Source organism: Xenopus laevis, chromosome 9_10S (genome assembly GCF_017654675.1).
Source record: "Xenopus laevis strain J_2021 chromosome 9_10S, Xenopus_laevis_v10.1, whole genome shotgun sequence".
NCBI lineage: Eukaryota > Metazoa > Chordata > Amphibia > Anura > Pipidae > Xenopus > Xenopus laevis.
In genome coordinates, this window is record NC_054388.1 from 10,468,265 (window position 1) to 10,482,424 (window position 14,160).

The 14,160-nt window shown below is 41.3% G+C and overlaps 1 long non-coding RNA gene across 1 annotated transcript in view; it reads left to right on the plus strand.

The window, feature by feature from the left end:
* Positions 1-2,706: 2,706 nt before the first annotated feature.
* The window catches only part of LOC121399045, a 29,935-nt gene continuing 18,481 nt past the window's right edge, over positions 2,707-14,160 (plus strand). Inside the window, exon 1 of the long non-coding RNA XR_005964704.1 lies at positions 2,707-2,955. This is a non-coding gene — a long non-coding RNA (uncharacterized LOC121399045). The remainder of the gene's footprint in view (positions 2,956-14,160) is intronic.

The following is a 14,160-nucleotide window of genomic DNA, read 5'->3' on the forward strand; positions in this document are numbered from 1 at the left end:
GGGAGAAAGATTAGAAATGTATCAACTAAATGTATCAATTTCGAACAGTTTAGACTTTATTGGGTCAGCGACACCCCCCCCCCCAAAGAGCTGCTTTAGAAAGGTGAAAAATTAGATTTACACTTTAATATCAGAAGAACAATCACTCATAGAAAATAGAAAGTAATTGGAAAAAGTCTGGTGAACTATCTGAAACCAACTGAACTGAAAAAAAGTGTTGTAAGGTAATCAACCCCTTTAATACTCTAATAACTTTAATAACATTTTTATGTTACAATGCAGGGGTGTGGGGAGGCGTTTACATTTCGAAACAAAAATTTAAAACAAATCAAGATGGAAGGTACATAGATTATTCTCTATTTTATTCTCATATTGAGTGGTCCTGGAGGTTTTGTTTGCCTTTCCCTGGAGTTTGGTTGAACATGATGGACTGGTGTGTGGCGATTTCTTTCTCTGGCCATTGCTCTAAACCAAAGGTCCCCCTTTTTACCCGTGAGACACATACAATTGTAAAAAGAGTTGGGGAGCAACACAATCATAAAAAAGTCCCTGGGGATTCCAAATAGGGCCTGTGATTGGCTAATGGGTAGCCCCTATGTTGAATTGCATCCTAAAGAAGACTCTGTTTGGCAATACACATGGATTTTATGCAACCAAAACTTACCTGCAAACTAGGAATCCAAAAATAAGCACCTGCTTTGAGGCCAATAAGACCAACATCCAAGGGGTTGGGGATTACTGCTCCAAACTCATAACTGACACAAAAAAAGTAATAAAAAAAACGAACGATTTTTCGTTCGATCGAACTATTTGCTGTAAATCCTTCGACTTCGATATTCGCCACGCATAGTACAGGGTGTCCAACTAAGCATTTCAATGGGCGCATTCTCAGAGGTTTATTCCAGGAAAACTTTTCAGATTCATTGCAAATATCTGAGTTTATTACAATATCCCATGTGCACATACCATAAAACCACAGGTCCCGAAGTCAACAGTTTTAACGAAAACGGCAGCTGCCTGCACCAAGCTCTATCAGCACGCAGACAGCCGGTCAGGCTCACTTTCATGATTTTTTTTTCCAATGTAGTCTGATTTTTATAAGTGATCAGGGAAAATTGTAAACTGCCTACATTCTATACATGATTCATCCTATTCAGTGTCTTTATAGCTTAGCCCTGCAGGGAAGGAATGTGGCAAAAAAGTGTAAAATGTTATTATGGAAGAGAAACTTTTTTATTATATATGAATTGAACTAGTTTGGTGCCAGATTGTCTGATTTATATTCTGCGCCTCTGTGTCTAGAAATGAACTACTTGGAAATAGTGAGAATGCTAGGAATTGTAGTTTGCTACATCAAAGTGAGGAAGCTATCTGTGATGGGAGAAAAAGCTGTTTTTTTTGTTAGGGTGCACCTATAGTGTCCCCTTTTTTCTTCTGGGTTGAGCCAGAGTTGCTACTAGACCAGTATGAAAGTAGGAAGCCATCATGAAATAATAGGGCAGAAAGTTTGGGCAGGCAGTTTGGCAGAAAACCTACAATATAATAGGAAGATAATGGTTAACTGACCATTTTAGTGGTAGAACAAGGAATATGTGGGCATTTGGGAGCTATGATGGGGTAACTCCACCCCCATCATTAGAGATCCAGATTTTATTTTTGAATTTCAAAAGTTCAGTGGCTATAGTTCATTTTTTAGTAGTAAGATAAATACCTTTATTAGAGTGTCCCTTTAACAGTTCAATCAACTCAACTTGCTTATTTGTGTGAAATGCTCCAGAATAGGTTGGCGCTAATATTAATAAAGGATAATAATAAGGATCCTGTTTTTACTACTGTCCATTGATCCTGGGATTTGTTGAGTAGAGGGAACCCGTTAGCTGCTATTATTGCTCCAGTACTGTAAATCCCAGTGTGATGATTCAGACTGGCACTTGGTTTGAATATATTCAGTTCTGCATTCCTCAAAGCCACCCATTTGTAGAAGGAAATTGTATGAATGACAGGTAACGTTACTATTTTTTGTGTGTCGGCACATTTCACGGATGTTCACTCTGAACAAGGAACCATTTTCTATGTTGTGAGCATTATAAAACTGCTTGCATTTGTCTCTTTGACTCACCATGATCCCTCGTCCATCTCAACAGAAAATAGAAACATTTTATGTATTTTAATTTTGTGCAAATAGGATGTTCATTGTATTAGATCTGTCCGAGCAGAGGCAATAACACAGGAGCCTGGAAGGGAGCGTGTTTAAGTGGAAAAAGTAGGGCAAGATGTAGATATTAGGGCAAGATCAGCGTTGCGCAATATGTTGGCAATTTAAAAATACATGTTATTAATAATAATAATAAAAAGAATGTAACATTGGAACAAGAAGGTGACCATAAAGCAAAATGGAAACAGTAGACAGGGCCAGAACTAGGGGTAGGCAGAAGAGGAAGCTGCCTAGGGCGCAATGATAGGGCAGTGCTGGGCAGCTACCTCTAAAATTGTTTTCTGCCTACCTCTAGTCCGGACCTCCCAGTCTTATTCCCCTTCCTTCCCTATGTCACCCAACCCTCCCTCCTGTCACCCTCCATAACTGTCCCCTACATCCCCTCCATTGCTCTCTGCTCCCTCCCCTCCGTCCCATTCACCTCCCTCCTCTCCCCTCCCTTGCTCACCCCTCCGTCCCTGTCCCCTCCCTCCTCTCCCCTCCATCGATCTAACCTCCCTCCCTCTTCTCCGTTGCTCACCCCTCCCTCTCCTCTTTCTCTGTGTCCCCAGACGTTGTTGGACAACACCTCCTAGTATTCTTTCACTATGAGTCACATTTTAGAGAGAAGTGGGGATCACAAAACACTGGTTGGGGAATGCTACACTAGATGGGAGGCCACAGAGAATCTACCTCAAAGAAACTTCTACTGGTGGCGTAAGGAGGGAACAGCATTCTTCTATGAGATCACTGGGTTGGTGGTAGGTGGATAAGTAGCCTTGTGATTCATATCAGTTTTTACTCCTAAAATATAATTTTTTTAGAGCAGTGACCCCCAACCAGTGGCTCATGAGCAACATGTTGTTTATCAGCCCCTTAAATGTTTCTCCCAGTGTCCACAACCAGGTTCTTATTTTTGAATTCCAGGCTTGGAGGCAAGTTTTGGTTGCAGAAAAACCAGGTGTACTGCCAAACAGAGTCTCCTGTAGGCTGCCAGTCAACATAGAGGGTATCAAATAGCCAATCACAACCTTTATTTGGCACCATCCTGGAACATTTTTCATGCTTGTATCGATCCCAAACTCTTTTTTACATGTTTTTTACATGAATGTTGATCATGGGTAAAAAAAGGTTGGGGACCCCTGGCCTAGAGCATTGACAATATTCAGTAGATGTAGATGGTGAAGAACATAAGAAAGTGGATAGAATTGCCCTCAAGAGAGAAATGAGGTTCTGAGAAAGGAGTATATTAATGGGAGTAACAAATATGAGTAATATGTGTATATGAGAATATGAGAAAAAGTCAACAAACATGACCACTCACATTAAATAAATCTTCTTTCTGGTTGGTGGGGCTAAAAATGGTTGCAGAGCAATAAAGGGAAATAGTTCTACTATTTCAAAATTTGGTATTATTTGCTTAGATTACTTACTTCTACATAATACTAATAATCAGTATTTTTAGGTGAACCTTTGGCACATTTAAAATAATTGAATACTTTCCTTGCAAAAAAATATTTATCTCCCCCCCCCCAACAAGGTTCTTTTAGAAGTGAGTACATACAATCCATCCCAGAGCGGAATACTGTAGAAACATTCTAAATGGATAATGGGCAGCATTGTTGGGAGCTGGGTATAATCTTACCCAAGGAGTCTTTATTGCAGACTGATTAGAATTTCTAATTTATGGGAAAAGTATGCATGCTAATCCACCTCAGAAAGGACTGTGTGGGGGTCTATGCTAATAGCCTATGTCTCTTGTTATGTGCAGTAAGAAAAGTGTACTTGTATGGCTCTCAGGGATGTGTTTAGGAGACGTATAGTATAAAAGGCTGCCCTTGGGTTCCTTAGAGAGCAACAGTTATATGAAGGAATATTGTGGGAAAGCTAAGCTCCACATAGGTTGAGCAGCACCAATGTCAGCAAGGTAATAGCCTTTATAAAGGGGTAGCAGAAATATATAGTAGCAGCTAGGAAGGGGCTTTGGCTGTGGGATACCAAGAATAGTAAGTAGAGATGGTGCCTATAGTAGCAGTGGGATAATAATCTCTGGAAAGGGAGTGTGACTGTGGGATAGCAGGTATAGTAGGGAGAGATGGTGCCTATAGTAACAGTGGGATAATAGTCTCTAGGAAAGGAGTATGACTGTGGGATAGCAGGTACTGTAGGGAGAGATTGTGCTTATAGTAGCAGCAAGATAGTAGTCTCTTGGAAGGGAGTGTGACTGTGGCAAAGCAGTATAGTAGGGAGAGATAGTGCATATAGTAATAGTGGGATAATAGTCTCTGGTAAAAGAGTGTGACTGTGGGATAGCAGGTATAGTAGGGAGAGATGGTGCCTATAGTAACAGTGGATAATAGTCTCTGGGAAGGGAGTGTGGCTGTGGGATAGCAGGTATAGTAGGGAGAGATGGTGTCTTTAGTAACAATGGGATAATAGTCTCTGGGAAGGGAGTGTGACTGTGGGATAGCAGGTATAGTAGGGAGAGATGGTGTCTATAGTAACAGTGGGATAATAGTCTCTGGGAAGGGAGTGTGACTGTGGGATAGCAGGTATAGTAGGGAGAGATGGTAGTGGGATAATAGTCTCTGGGAAGGGACTTTGGATGCCTGTGGGTAATTGGTATAGCAGGATGAGGTGACAACAGAGTACTGAGGTGTTGGCCAACTAGCCCTTCAATTGCTGCATTTGCCTTGGTTCAGTATCAGTTTAAGGAACCTTAGGTTGGGCAGTAAAGTTTTATATTAATAAGGGATACCCATAGCACCCCACTATGGTATCCTTGGTGGCTACAGATTTGACATGTCATTCATAATGATACGTGTGTTGTTTAATGAGAATGTAAAATGTCTTTTTTTTTTTTCTGAAATCCGATGAGAGCCTGAGTAGAATGCCGGGTGCATTTCCACTCTAGATGGAATGTTTTACCATTTTAATGCAAAAAAAAGAAAAAAAAGAAAAGCAGATTGGTTGCCATTAGCATGTGAATACTGGATGGAGGCTTCTATGAATTAAAATTCTTTGAGCTCTTTTGTACAGGAAAACTTTTTTTTCTTTCTTTTATTTTTCTCAATTTCCTGTCTGTGGGCTTCTGTGTTTTTTTTTTTGTGTGAAGGTGCTAAACCCAAGCAAGGAGTGTAATGTACTGCATGTCTTTGTCAAGTTAATTAGGTCAAACCAGAAAAAAGAGATACAACAATGCAGAAAAATCTCAAGGGTTCGGTTTATTTTGGGTCAACTCTAAAGGCACTTTGGTCAACTGAAAATTTCACAAAAAAAATGGGTTTATGTATTTTAATCTCATTAGATATTTATTGCTCTAAATATTATATATATATATATAATAGGTACAGGTATAGGACCTGTTATCCAGAATTCTCAGGACCTGGGACTTTCTGGATCATCTTTTCGTAATTTGGATCTTTATACCTTAAGTCTACTAGAAAATCATGTAAACGTTAAATACACCCAATAGGCTGGTTTTGCCTCCAATAAGGATTAATTATATCTTAGTTGGGATCAAGTACAAGCGACTGTTTTATTATTACACAGAAAAAGGAAATAATGTTTTAAAATATGAATTATTTTATTATAATGGAGTCTATGGGAGGAGGTCTTTCCGTAATGTGGAGCTTTCTGGATAATGGTTTTCCGGATAATGGATCCCATACCGTTATATATATATTAGTGAAACACCAAGAGGTATATTTATCAAAGATTGAAGTTAATAGTGAAGTTCCGCCAATAGAGTGAAATTCCGCCACTCTCCATTCATTTCTATGGGATTTTTATAGGCGTATTTCACTTTCACCCATTGATAAATACGCCTTTCAAAATCCCATAGAAATGAATTGAGAGTTGCGGAATTTCACTCTAGTGGCGGAACTTCACTCTTTGATAAATTTACCCCTATGGGGGTTATTTATCAAAATCCAAATTTATCTCATTATTTTCTGAAATATACTCCGACGAAACCTGCACTGGTTATTTCTCCTTATTTCTCAATAAATTTTCCAGAGTTTTTGGCATTTGGGCTTTAATAAATAACCCCCAACCAAGTCCCATCAGTTCCATCCCAAATTTTTATTTCTCCATTGACCTTCTGTAAATTAGACCAGATATCTATGTCGACAAGTAAAAAGTGCTTCACTATGCTGCCTCTTGGGAGTCAATGTAGGATACAATGTAAAAGGTACATGTTCCCGTATTTCGAATATGCAATAAAAACTCTAAAACACTAAAACAGAATATATCCCTTCAAGGAAAGGAAGCTCTCTCTCTTCAGTCTCTCACCCTACCAAGGGAAATCTTGTAGAGTTTGAAGTCTGTTTCCCCAATTGCAGGAAGTAATGCCAGAGCTGAAAGGGGATTGCGGCACCAAGGTGAATCACAGCCGCAGAACAGAAAGGAAGTGACTAATCATAAAGTGGTTTAATCATTATAACATAAAGCGTTTTTTTGTGTTTTTCTATGAGCTCATCCGTGTCTGCGGGAATCTTCTCATGTTTACAAGATGGATTTATGGATGTGGATTTGTGATTTGCCGTGACTAACATTCCATAATTACTAATCGCTCATTAATGTAGGGAGCAATTAGCCAAGAAATGTTTGGAGATTGATTGTGATTTAAGCATTGATCCATTTATTGCATGGGTAGGGCCAGGGATTGTCATAGTTTTACATGGTAAACTCGGAGTAGTGGGTAAAATGAATTTAAATTTTTATTCTTGCAGCATCTTTGGCTACTCATGGGGGGGGGTTATTTATCAGAATCCGAATTTATCTCATTATTTTCTGAAATATGCTCCAACCAAATCCGCACGGGTTATTTCCTTGTTATTTATCAATACATTTTCCCCGAAAAAATTCCAGTTTGGGGAAAAAACTCGTGAAAATCGTATGACAATTCGGATCCTACTATGTTTTTGGATTTTTGCCTGAAAACGGCGAAATCTTCGGATTTTTGCACAAAACCCAGGGCAGATCAGGATATCTTTGGAACTTCTCCCACTGACATATACAACCAGGGCCAACATCAGGGGGGCACAGGGGGTACAACTGTACTGGGCCCGGGCCTGAAGGGGGGCCCAGCTGTGCTGCAGTTTTTGAAATAGCCGGGCCCCCCTTGGCAGTGCAGTGCCTTGGCAGTAAAAAAGCCGTAGTCCTGAAGTGATGAAAAGAGCCGATCTGCTGAGGTCCAGAAGCCGCGAAAAGACCCAAAGTGCCGAAAACAGCCGAACTCGAAGTCCTGAAGCCGAGAATAGACCCAAAGTCACTAAAGGAGCCGAACTTGAAGCCCTGAAGCCGCAATAAGACCCGAAGTTATGAAAGGAGCCGATCTTGACGTCCCGAAGCTGCGAAAATCCCCAAAGTGACGAAAAGAGCCGAACTTGAAGTCCTGAAGCCACGTGTTCAGTTCTACTGAACACCAATGTGTGTTTTTTATTATTTTTTTAAACCCTAGACACCAATGTATTATTTAAATACTTTACAGGCCCCTGCCACCAATTTTTTTTTTAAATATTCTCTGGGGCCCCAATGTTTTTTTTAACTTGTAATGGGGGCCCTGGCGCCAATATTTTTTTTTAACTTATGGGGGGCTCTGACCACCAATGATTTTTAAAAAAACTTTTATGGAGTCTCTGGAGCCAATTTTTAAAAAAAAATCTTTTATGGGGGGCCCTGGGACCACAGTTTTTCTTTCATTTATAGGAGGCCCTGACCATCAATGACTTTTTATAACTTGTGTGTGGGGGGTTTACCATTTTTTAACGCTGATGTCTATGTGGTCTTTGGGTGGGATCTGGGGTGGAGCTTGGGGGCTGGGGCCCAGGGGGCCTCGTGATTTCTAATAGCGGCCCTGAATACAACCTTGGCAGGCCTGAAATCCTGGATTTTCAGATTCTGACTTTTTCCATCCTCAGGGTATAATATATCCCAAAATAATTGAGTTTTTTCGTTCATTAAAAATTGGATTTTATAGAAAAAAAAACTCGATTTTTTTCAGTTTTTGGCATTCGGACTTTATTAAATAACCCCCTTACTGACCTCGGAAATACCCGTGCCGATACTTTTAATTGGCCAGTGTACCTCTTCTCCAAACTCTCTCCTGTCATTCTTTTTTCTGCAAAATAAAACATTATTGTACTTACAGTTTATTATTGAAACCTATTCTTATGTACCTGCAGGTGTATTTTTGCCATTTTGCTTCGCGTCTTGGGGGGAACTACATGCCCATGCGAGGGTGTCTGTATCACTCTAAGGGTCGGAGACACACATTCAGATTCGGGGAAATTAGTTGCCCGGCGACAAATCTCCTCTTCTTCAGGACGACCAATTTCCCTGAACTGCCTTCCCGCCAGCAAGAATGAAAATCATTGGCGGGATGCAATCGGAGCACTTCGTTTTCCGAAGCCGCCCAAAGTTCAAAAAAGTCTTCGGAAAACGAAGCGACCCGAGTGCCATCACGCCGGTGATTTTCAATCTAGCTGGCGGGAAGGCAGTTCGGGGAGAAGAAGAGATTTATCGTCGGGCAACTAATCTCCCTGAATCTGATCTAAATTATGATTGACTCGCAGCTTAGCCTGAACCTGACACACTGGTCCATTAGTATCGATAGAATTCACAGCCACAATTCCCTGCTTTTGAAGTTGCTCTATGTTCCTATGTCTCCAATGTTCAGGAAATGAAAACATACTCGGTATCAATTTGTACATCATCATTCAAAATAACTTCGATTTTTATTAAAATCAGCTTTTCCCCATGAGCAGAGGGGCACCAGAAAATGATCATTTCTTCCCTAATGAGAGAGATCCTGCCCCGGAGGCCGGTAACTGAGAAAGGATGTGGAAACTGCTTCACTAAACTGAACTTTTTATGACATCGCTACCAGATTCGTCTGGAAAATGAATTCCTTAAAGGGGAAACAAAGTTATAAGAGATGCGGCTGCTGAAAGGAATAACATGTGGCCATACTGGCAGATATTTTCCATGTGTTCATTATATATTTTGCATGCAATGTTCCTCTCAGCAAGTGGGGAAAGCTATTTCCCTTGCCTTACTGATCCTCCCAATATTATCACTTCCAGGAAGTAAGTTTCCCACAGGTTCCTCCGTCTTCTAGAAGCTGCGTAGCTCTGAATATTACAAGCTCTTTATATGTAATAGAAGCAACTTTGTGTTCTGTACATAAACATTTTTATGGTTCTCTATACTTTATGCTTCCCTTCCTGACAGTATCAGGTGTGCCAGCCCACAATGGAGTCTTGTACAAGACAGAAACTGCCAGCAGAGTCCAGGGAAACTAAACAAAGAAGTATATAAATATACAATGACCCCTTTATTGGTAATAAATAAACAAAATGGTCCAGTAGAGAACAAGGAGAGGAAACTACCCCCCATAAACAAACAGGGCAGATGGAATTTACACCCACCTCCATGAAAGCAGAAAGGAATGTGTCTGGATGTATAAGAGCCCATAGATAAGCACTTGATCACTTTGGCTTTTTAAAGAGGGGTCTGTTTGTCACTGTGCATCAGATTTATTCACTCACGTGCCCTATGTCTGGATGGGGCTGGGTCACACGTGTCAGTAGGGTTGCCACCTTTTCCGGAAAAGAATACCAGCCTTCCTATATATTTATAATTTTTCCCTATTAATAACATTGGGATCAGCCATCATTTTTACTGGCCAGGCCGGTAAAAAAAATCCAGCCAAGTGGCAACCCTACATGTCAGATATGAATCTGGCCTCTTCTGGAATAGTTATAGGGACAATTTTAGAGTCCATTTGACTATTCAAACCAGACAGTTGTTGAACACATATCACATATAGGGGCCCATTTACTTAGCTCAAGTGAAGGAATAGAAGAAATATATACTTCGAATTTCGAATGGTCGAATATGGCTTCTTCGACCATCGAATGGGCTACTTCGACCTTCGACTATGACTTCGACTTCGAATCGAACGATTCGAACGTAAAATCGTTTGACTATTCGACCATTCGATAGTCGAAGTACTGTCTCTTTAAAAAATACTTCGACCCCCTAGTTCGCCACCTAAAACCTACCGAGGCCAATGTTAGCCTACGGGGAAGGTCCCCATAGGCTTCCTAAGCATTTTCTGATCGAAGGAAAATCATTGGATCGATGGATTAAAATCGTTCGATCGTAGGATTAGCGCTAAATCCTTCGACTTCGATATTCGAAGTCGAAGGATTTACATTCGGTAGTCGAATATTGAGGGTTAATTAACCCTCGATATTCGACCCTATGTAAATCTGCCCCATAGTATTCTGCTGCTGATAAACTGTGCACCCATATTTTGCCTTACTACACACACTCGCTAATAGTTACAGTCTCTTCCTAGCCCCATCACATTCACTACGGTCAGTTTTATCAGGAACCTGTCTGTATCGTCTGTAGGGAAACCGGAGTACCCCCGCATAGACCAAAAACAAATTCTTAACAGATATTGCCCTGGCTGGAATCAAACCTAAATCCCCAGTCCTGCAAGGCAGCAATGCTATCACTGAAACACCAAGGAGGTTATTTATTAAAGTCTGAATGCCAAAAACCTGAAAAGTTTGTGTTTTTTTTTTACTATAAAATCTGAATTTATAGTGGGGAAAAAAAACCTCAAATTTTTCTGGATTTATTATACCTTAGAATGGAAAAAGTCAGAATCCAAAAACCAGAACTGCCGAGGTTGTATATCAATTGTAAGTCAATGGAAGAAGTCCCGAAGATATCCAGATCTGTGCTGGGTTTTGTGCAATAATCTGAAGATCTGAACAGTCTGAGTTTTTGTGCAGAAATCCGAAAAATTCATACGATCCAAAATTTTCAGGTTTTTTCCCGCACAGGAAATTTTCGGGAAAATCTATTCATAAATAAGGGGAAAAAACCTATGCGAATTTGGTTGGAGTACTTTTCATAAAATAATCAGATAAAGTCAGACTTTGATAAATGGGCCTCCCCATGTCATCTCACAGTTACAGATCTTACCGCTGACATCTGATATTATACACACTATAAAGGCAGAGACACTCAGATTTGGGGCTATTTAGTAGGGATGGCAATTGGAGCGCTTTGTTTTCCAAAGTTGCTCCCGAAGTTTTCTCGTGAGGCAACTTCGGAAAACAAAGTTCTCCAAGTGCCATCCCGTCTGCGATTTACATTCTAGCCAGCGGGAAGGCAGGGGAAGACAGTTCGGGGAGATTAGTCTACTCTCGCTGAATCTTCGTGTGTTTCTCTGTCCTAAGCAGAGACGTAACTAGAGGGGGGCGGGAACTGGCGCGGGACATGCAGCCGGGTCCGCCCCCCTCCATACGGCCGCATTTCCCATTTACGAGTGGAGTGCAAGCTGCCGGGGGGCCCCGAGGGGGTGCGGGCCCTGGCCCAATCGCACCCCCTGCTCCACCGGTAGTTACGCCACTGGTCCTAAGGGTCATTTACTGACTGCCAAGCAGGTAGGAAAGTACAAAAAAACATGCACTATGTACTCCTTTTCGTTTCAGAGTACAGAGACCTGCATGCATTTCATGAATACATTGCTGCCTGCATTTGCCAGGGCTGTATTCAGGGGCGGAAAGGGGAGCCGGGTCCTCCTTCTGCCACCTAATTTCTTTCTCCTTTAGATGTGCAAGTTAGGGAGCGCTGGTGGATGAAGGCTGCAACGGACCCTGTACTTACCATCTGTCCTATAGCGGGAATTTAAGACAGAAGACACTGTTTTTTTTAACCACCTTGAAGTGCAGCAAGCACCCTGACCTCTAATGACCCCTAAATAAGCACTAAGTGGGTGCACTTTTATCCCCCCTTAGTGCACTCACACGTCTGTTCTGAGTCCATGTGCACCTAAAAAAAAGATTAAAAGTGCGAGGCACAATGGGGCTCATTTATCAACACTGGGCAAATTTGCCCATGGGCAGTAACCCATAGCAACTAATCAGTGCTTGGCTTTTTTCAGGCAGCTGCAGGTAGAAGAATGAATGCAACAATCCAATTGGTTGCTAAGGGTAATTGCCCTTTACTTTCAGGGGATGCTGGGAGTTGTAGTTTACAAAAAACTGTCAGGCTTGAAATCCTTGATTCATATTCTTTTTAATTTTTGGGCCCCATTGGTCCCAGGACCCCTTTTGTTATTACTCTTACTCTGGCGATGTATATTTAGAAACATAACATTTATATCCCAAGCTTTGGCTGAAAATCTTCCCTATCGCATAAAACTGAAGTCTCATCCAATTTTCCATTGTCTGTCAGTGGTATTTGGCTGAAGGTTGGTCATTTTTTTTGTTTTTTTGAAGTAACATAATTCCTCATAAAAACGAACATGCCCTAAATTATCCACTTTTCCTGGATCTATCCAAACATTTGGAAACATTTAAGGTAGTGTTTATCGACTCTCTTGTGCGGTCTGCGAGACATGTCATGTTAAAATATAGGTTCAGCTTCACAAATTCCATATTAAGGGAAAAGGAAAAAAAATGAAAAATCAGCATTTTTTTCCAAAGAAAAAGTCACTAAGATGTATTAAATAAATCCAAAAAAGTTATAAAAATAATATAGAATTTCATAAATGGGATGTTTTTTTTGAATATCTTTAATTTTAATAATTCATATTTATTGTAATCTTTTCTAAAACTATAAAATCATCTTAACTGTAATAATGAAATTACATCAGATGTATCTTGGTCTCCCCCAGGGCATAAAATTAGCACTCACCCCAAATCTCCCCTAATTAGCCTTTAGGCTGGGTCCTCATAACAAGGTTACAGATATATAGAAACATTGGGGTAACAGTCACCCTGCTATAGTTCCAGGGGTACACAGGGAACAAATAAGCACTCACCCCAAATCTCCCCTAATTAGCCTTTAGGCTGGGTCCTCTTGGGTAACAGTCACCCTGCTATAGTTCCAGGGGTACACAGGGAACAAATAAGCACTCACCCCAAATCTCCCCCTAACTGACCTTCAGACTGGGTCTCCTTAGCTCATAACAAGGTTACAGATATATAGAAACATTGGGGTAACAGTCACCCTGCTATAGTTCCAGAGATACCCAGGGTGCAAATAAGCACTCACCCCAAATCTCCCCCTAACTGGCCTTCAGACTGGGCCCCCTTAGCTCATAAAGTTACAGATATATAGAAATATTGGGGTAACAGTCACCCTGCTATAGTTCCAGGGGTACCCAGGGCACAAATAATCACTCACCCCAAATCTCCCCCTAACTGGCCTTCAGGCTGGGCCCCCTTAGCTCATAACAAGGTTACAGATATATAGAAACATTGGGGTAACAGTCACCCTGCTATAGTTCCAGGGGTACCCAGGGCACAAATAAGCACTCACCCCAAATCTCCCCCTAACTGGCCTTTAGGCTGGGCCCCCTTAGCTCATAACAAGGTTACAGATATATAGAAACATTGGGGTAACAGTCACCCTGCTATAGTTCCAGGGGTACCCAGGGAACAAATAAGCACTCACCCCAAATCTCCCCCTAACTGGATTTCAGGCTGGGCCCCCTTAGCTCATAACAATGTTACAGATATACAGAAACATTGGGGTAACAGTCACCATGCTATAGTTCCAGGGGTACCCAGGGCACAAATAAACACTCACCCCAAATCTCCCCCTAACTGACCTTCAGGCTGGGCCCCCTTAGCTCATAACAAGGTTACATATATATAGAAACATTGGGGTAACAGTCACCCTGCTATAGTTCCAGGCAGGGCCGCCATTAGAAATCACGGGGCCCTGTACAACAAAATTTTTGGGGCCCCCTGGGCCCCGCCCACACTGACCACCAAGCTCCGCCCCATATCCCGCCCACTCCACATCGCAGTTAAAAGACCACACAGACATCAGCACTAAAAAAGTAACCCCCCCCCACACAAGTTGTAAAAAGCTATTGATGGTCAGGGCCCCCTTATAAAAAATTGGGGCCCCAAAAAAAAAAAAATAGT